Here is a 6796-nt window from a genome sequence, read left to right as displayed (position 1 = left end):
AAGCCTCTGACCCACCGTTTTCTGCTCCAGCGTGGTGTAGGGGTTAAGAGCAGTGGTTTGGAGCGGTGGACTCTAATCTGGAGAACCGGGTTTGATTCTCCGCTCCTTCACAGGAGTGGTGGAGGCTAATCTGATGAACTGGATTTGTTTCCCTACTCCTACACATGAAGCCAGCAGGGTGACCTTGGGCTAGTCCCAGCTCTCTCAGCCCCACCTACCTCGCAGGGTGTCTGTTGCGGGGAGGGGAAGGGAAGGTGATTGTAAGCCAGTCTGATTCTCCCTTAAGTGGCAGAGAAAGTCAGCATATAAAAACCAATTCTTCTTAACCCTTATCTTCAAATAGTGATGATGTATTTTTAAATGCAATGGAAACATCTACAAAAGATGCAGTGTGATTTATATTTGTTTAAAATATTTTCAGCAAGTTGCTATTGAACATGAAATAAACTATCTATTTTTACTATCCACTGGAATAACAGCGTTGCTTAGGTTGCCCAACAACACATAGACTCAGGTTCATTGGCATCGGTTACAATGCTGTGACCGCTACAGCAGCTTCCATACTGCAACACATCCCTCTGGCCCTTGTTTCCATCATTATGCCTGGACCTCTTCCTCAGTTCGACCCTTCATCCCCCATAAAAAACAACCAACAACATGGATTTTTTAAAATGTCCTGTCCGTTTAATAGAGGTGTGGAAATGGGCAGGTGACGTTTTCCATGGCTTGGAGGTCAAGAACATCACTTGGTAACTAACATTTCTTCAAGGTTATATGAAAGGGATCGGGCATTTTTTGTCCAGATGCTTGGCATTCCTACCTACCTCAGAGAGTTGCTGGTAGACACTCTCCAGGCCCTGGGGCTGGCCCCCATCAGGGAAGGAGTGGAGCAGCTCCCCGATATCCTCACGCCGCTGTTACAGGTCCAATAGGCCTTGTCAGATCACAGCAAGCTGTTCTCCCAGCATGGTGTAGTGGTTAAGAGTGGTGGTTAGGAGCGGTGGACTCTAATCTGGACAACTGGGTTTGATTCCCCATACCTCCACATGAGTGGTGGACTCTAATGTGGTGAACCTGGTTGGTTTGCCCACTCCTACACATGAGCAGCATACTCTAATCTGGTTAACCGTGTTTGACTCCCCACTCCTCCATATGAATGGTGGATGCTAATCTGGTGAACCAGGTTTGTTTCCCCACTCCTCCACATGAAGCCAGCTGGGTGACCTTGGACTAGTCACAGTTCTCTTCGAGCTCTCTCAGCCCCACCTACTTCACAGGATGTCTGTTGTGGGGAGGGAAAGGGAATGAGATTGTAACCCAGTGGCGCTTCTTCTTCTTCTTCTTCTTCTTCTTCTTCTTCTTCTTCTTCTTCTTCTTCTTCTTCTTCTTCTTCTTCTTCTTCTTCTTCTTCTTCTTCTTCTTCTTCTTCTGCATCTTCATTGCCTGGCAAACAATTGGTGCTTTTTCACTCACTGCCACCCCACAAGACTTGACCCATTGCTCTGGAGAGATCATACTATTTCCGTCAGTCTACTATGTAGGCACATGACCTGTGTGGTCACAGCAGAAGGGAACATGACTGAAAGAAGAGAATCCGGAGTACTTTTACATTTTAGACTTAATGGGGAAAAAGGAGACGAGGAAGACCCAACACGAGACCCAACATGAGACGAGACCCAACACGAGACCCAACACAAGACAGATTGATTCAATCAAGAAAGCCAGGGTTCTCAGTTTGCAAGACCTGAGCAAGGCTGTTAATGATAGGACATTTTGGAGGGCATTAATTGGAAGCACATAGCACACACACACAGACTAGCTGTGGTTTGTGGCAGGATAAGGGTATGATGGACTCCAGTGCTATTGCTATGCTCTCCCCATCTTAGTACGGGATTCCTTTTCCCCCAAATAGTTCCCGTTGAGTGAGCACAGGACAGAGACTAGCTATTGGCGTGTCAGCAGCCAGAGCTAAGGATTAGGTGGTAGGACCCTGGAAGATAAAAGCAATGGGGAAGAGTCCCGGAAGATAAAAGCAATGGGGAAGAGTCCCTTTCAGCCCTACTTAACAAACCAGAGGACTATTGCAACCACAATGGAAAAGGAACCAAAAAAAAAAAAAAAAAAACTTCTAGCAGAACTACCCCATGACTCCTAGACCTTTATGCAAGTTCAATATCTCTGGCTGCATTTATTTGATGGTTTCCCCTCGGCCAGTTCGTTGGTCAATGACTTGGGTGGTGGTTCTTCTCATTCCAAATGGCAGTGATCTTGACTATTGTCTTCCGGTAGGGAAACTTAGGGAAGGGGCAACTCTGCACAGCTCTGCTTCGTCTTTCAGGGTGTGGCAATTCCCTTGTGCGTCCCTTGGAGCCACTCCAAAAAAAAAATTATCAGGAAGGCTTGCTGTAAACATTGGGCTAATTGGCTAAGCCCTTGAGGTGGTGTCCCTGAGCTAGTCCCTGGAGGATCTCTCACGAGAGAACCCAGCTGCGCCATCCTCCATCCCTGAGATATGGATGTCACAGCTCCCAAGAGCCCAAAGGCATGAAGAAAAGCTAGTGGTGCCATTGCATCACCACCTTCTCATGCCACAGCAAAGGATGTGCCAGAACTGCTCAACAGAAGAAGCACTCTCTGAGAAGCTCCCTGCATTCTTCAGATTGGCAACATCGACAACACATGCACACAATTCCACCTCTTGCTTCTGCAAACTGGAACCATATTTTGGGGGGGTATTAATCAGCTGGGTAAGTAGGAATACTTTGTGCCTTGTAAGGTTTCTACCACCAGTAAGCCTACCAAGGTCTCCTTTCTCTGAGTGCTACCTAATGTAATCTCTACAAAGGACAACCTTTTGGAACCTTCTGATGACAGAGAAAATTTGCAACAACATTCCTGGCAAAATTCTGCTGGTGAATGGATGTTTAGCATTGATTATGGACGCAGGAGGGAGTTCAGGCTAAGGAGTTCTTTAGTTCTACGTGGGTATGGGTGACATCCAGGGATGCTACGCTGCCTGTCATACAGTACATTAAAGGATCCCAGTTTATTTTGGGAAAATGTGATTTAGATGCTGATACTGTTAGGTGGATCTGTAATTGGTTGACAGATCGCACCCAAAGAGTGCTTGTTTATGGTTCCTCATCCATTTGGAGAGGAGTGACTAGTGGAGTGCCTCAGGGATCTGTCCTGGGCCCTGTGTTGGTCAATTTGCAGATGATACTAAATTGGGAGGGGTAGCAAATATGGTAGAAAACAGAGCCAGGATACAGGATGATTTTGACAGGCTGGAGAATTGGACTAAAACCAATAAAATGCATTTCAACAGCGATAAATGTAAAGTTCTGCATTTAGGTAGGAAAAATCAAATGCATAACTATAGGATTGGGGAAACTTGTCTTAGCAGTAGTGTGTGCAAAAAGGATCTTGGGGTCTTAGTAGACCAAACACTGAACATGAGTCAGCAGTGTGATGCAGTAGCTAAAAAGGCAAATGCGATCTTGAGCTGCATCAACAGAAGTATAGTGTCCAGATCACATGAAGTAATGGCATCACTTTACTCTGCTCTGGTTAGACCTTATCGCGGTTCATGCCTTTCAGTGCCTAAACTCTTAGAATGGACCCCTTCCTGAGAAGGAATATGTTATCTTATTCAGCAAGACACCTATTGAGCAGGAATCAACATTTCTTACCTGAAAGTAAGCTTTTTCTTGAAGTGCGTTAATAAATTTATGAATAGAGACATAATTGTATATATAATTAAAACACATTTATTTTACACCACATAATATATGCTTTATCATGGTTACAAAGTCTTAAAATATTATATAAGTTTAGACATCATCAGTCTTAAACATGTTCACGTTGCAAGCAATCTTTAGTAATCTTAAACAATCTCTATGATTCTCCATATGAGAGTTCAAACATTAAACCTGTAATATTATTTCATTCAGGAATATGACAGTTACAGAAATCATATAAAATATGGTTAGTACAATGGAATAAGATTTGATTATAAACATCTTAAGTCAAATCATTTAGAATATCATAATATCTTAATACAGAAGACTATATCCGTTATGTCATCTGTACACCTTCTTTTTACCTATATAAGGTTTTAGAGAGATCTGAAAGGATCTCATGTTAAGGATATGTTAACCTTTTTGATCTTTTATATGTTATTTTAATATTGCACGGTCTTTGCAATGTCTTTATAAAGGTTAGAGAAATCTCTGGTTTCATGGTTCTATGTAGAAGTTATAATCATTACGTTAAAGCATATTTTTAGTCCATGCCAGGACCAAGTCCATGAAAATACAGAGAAATCTTTCAGTGTTCTCAGCCTATGAAAAGGCCTCTGATTTAGGATCAGGAATCTTTATAGCTGTGTCTGCATCAGACAGCAGTGCAAAGCTTATGAGAAAGCCATGCAATACTGTATATGCGTAAGCTTAAAGCTTTTTGAGTGTTCTCTCTGATAGTGCCAATTTCAGGGAGATTTGTATATGAACCTGTAGTTCATTGTAAGAGCCTAATAGCTCCATGTATATTACGTCATGTAATCTGTGAAGCACTATGTAAGCTTTTTACAGATTACAGAGGCTTTCCTGTCATTTAGGACCTCTGGCTTCTGCTCAGAGAAAGTTCAGAGTTCTCTCTGTTATCTAGAGGTATCTTCTGACACAAGCTTAGAGAATTAGCTTTTGGTCCCATATTAAGGAGATCTTCCTTAATATGGGACCAAAATCTTCATGCTTGTCAGGACTGGGAAGCCAAGCAAGACTTGATAGATCTTTGTGAGAATCCATTAATCCTTGTTAGAATAAATGTGCTTTCAGTGTTCCAAATATGGAAAGATCCAAACTCAAGATTTCCCACGCTAAGGTTGGTAGGAATTCCAGAAGCCTCCATTGTATGGAGAAGTCTGCAAGCATTCATCTCAGACATCCAGACTTAGCAAAAACTGGTTATCCTGAAAAGAATCTCCCTCAAAAGGAGTCTTCCTTAGCCCTACAAGAAGACTTGCAAATATTAGAGGTATATTGAAATATCCAGACCATACAAGAGCTAAACATTTCAAGAAACCTCTGAGAACTTCTGTCCACGCAAGAATCAGAGTCTCAAGTCTTTACATCTCATGCAAGAGATGGAGAGAGATCCATGCCAAGCCAACGTATGTGTTAACTTGCCAGGAAATCTCTAACTCTTAGCTGGCATGTTCCTTCCTTTTATCCCCTCAAGATCAGTGCTTATCTGATCATGAGGAATGTTCATGAGTATCACAACCATCCCATGGTTCTGGTTTTCCATAACATTTTCCAGCATTGTTTCCTTGTTATGGATACAGTTAGGTTAACTGTACCTTACTGTTCCAAAGGATTCCTTGATAACCCACAATGTGTCATAGTTTAGTTAGCACCTTTACCGAGAGGCAGCACAGCTGATGCTTTTATCTAATACTGTGTTGGTGCCTCCACTGTATAACTCTTATCTCTCATAAAAGAGGCAGTGTTCCCAGACAGAACTGCTAAGCAGTTCTACTACAACACTGGAAGACCTTAATGGAGGTGTATTTTAGTTCAGTTTGTAAGTAAGCTTTCTGAACACATCTCTTTCTTTTCATATGAGGGTTTTATGGGGTTCAAATTGACAAAACATCTCAGAGCCCACGACAACCTCACCTAGAGTATTGTGTTCAGTTTTGGGCACCTCAATTAAAGAAAGATATAGACAAGCTGGAACGTGTCCAGAGGAGGGCAACAAAGATAGTGATGGGTCTGGAGACCAAGTCCTATGAGGAAAGGTTGAAGGCGCTGAGTATGTTTAGCCTGAAGAGGAGAAGACTGAGAGGGGATATGATAACCATCTTCAAGTACTTGGAGGGCTGTCATATAGAGGAGGGTGCCAAGTTGTTTTCTGTTGCTCCAGAAGGTCGGACCAGAATGAACAGGTTGAAATTAAATCAAAAGAGTTTCCATCTAGATATTAGGAAGAATTTTCTAACAGTTAGAGAGGTTCCTCAGAGGAACAGCTTCCTTGGGAGGTGGTAAGTGCTCCTTCCCTGGAGGTTTTTAGGCAGAGGCTAGGTGGCAATCTATCTGCAATGCTGATGCTCTGAACTTAGGCAGTTCATGAGAGGGAGGGCATCTTGGCCATCTTCTGGGCATGGAGTAGGGGTCACTGCGGGTGTGGGGGGGAGGTAGTTGTGAATTTCCTGCATTGTGCAGGGGGTTGGACTAGATGACCCTGGTGGTCCCTTCCAACTCTATGACTCTATGATTCTTGGTGGTCTGTTAAATCTCACCCTCACTCCCTTTCTAGATTCCTAGACAGGTAAACACTGGACATTTTCAGCCCCCAAAGTTTCTCCAGAGGGATGTGGGGGGGGGGGGGAAATCATACTTCTTTGTATTAGAACTTCTTTGTTTAGAAAATGCACATGCCCCCTCTCCGATGAGACTTGCTAGTGGCAGCTCACAATCCAAACAGTAAAATAAAGCTATTCATTCATTAAAACAAGCCATTAATTACAAGCCAGCAAACTACCCCTCATCCTAACCGTTATCTTCCCCTCCACTACTGAACAATGAGTAGTGGTATTGTTTGTGTGGCATGTAGGTTGAAGTTGCTACCACTGAGCATTGACCAACAGGGAGACCCCCCCCCCCATGTCATTACTGGTGGTTGCCATCAGGTAGTGACAGAAGGGGGGAGACGTAATTAGGACTTCACAGGGTCATCTCAGCCATCCTGAGCCTTCCCCTTACGTATTACCATCTGCTCTTGCCGCAGCTGC

This window comes from Euleptes europaea, chromosome 1 (genome assembly GCF_029931775.1).
Source record: "Euleptes europaea isolate rEulEur1 chromosome 1, rEulEur1.hap1, whole genome shotgun sequence".
NCBI classification, from domain to species: Eukaryota; Metazoa; Chordata; class Lepidosauria; order Squamata; family Sphaerodactylidae; genus Euleptes; species Euleptes europaea.
The sequence above is the reverse complement of the archived record's forward strand: the minus strand, read 5'-3'. Positions refer to the sequence as shown.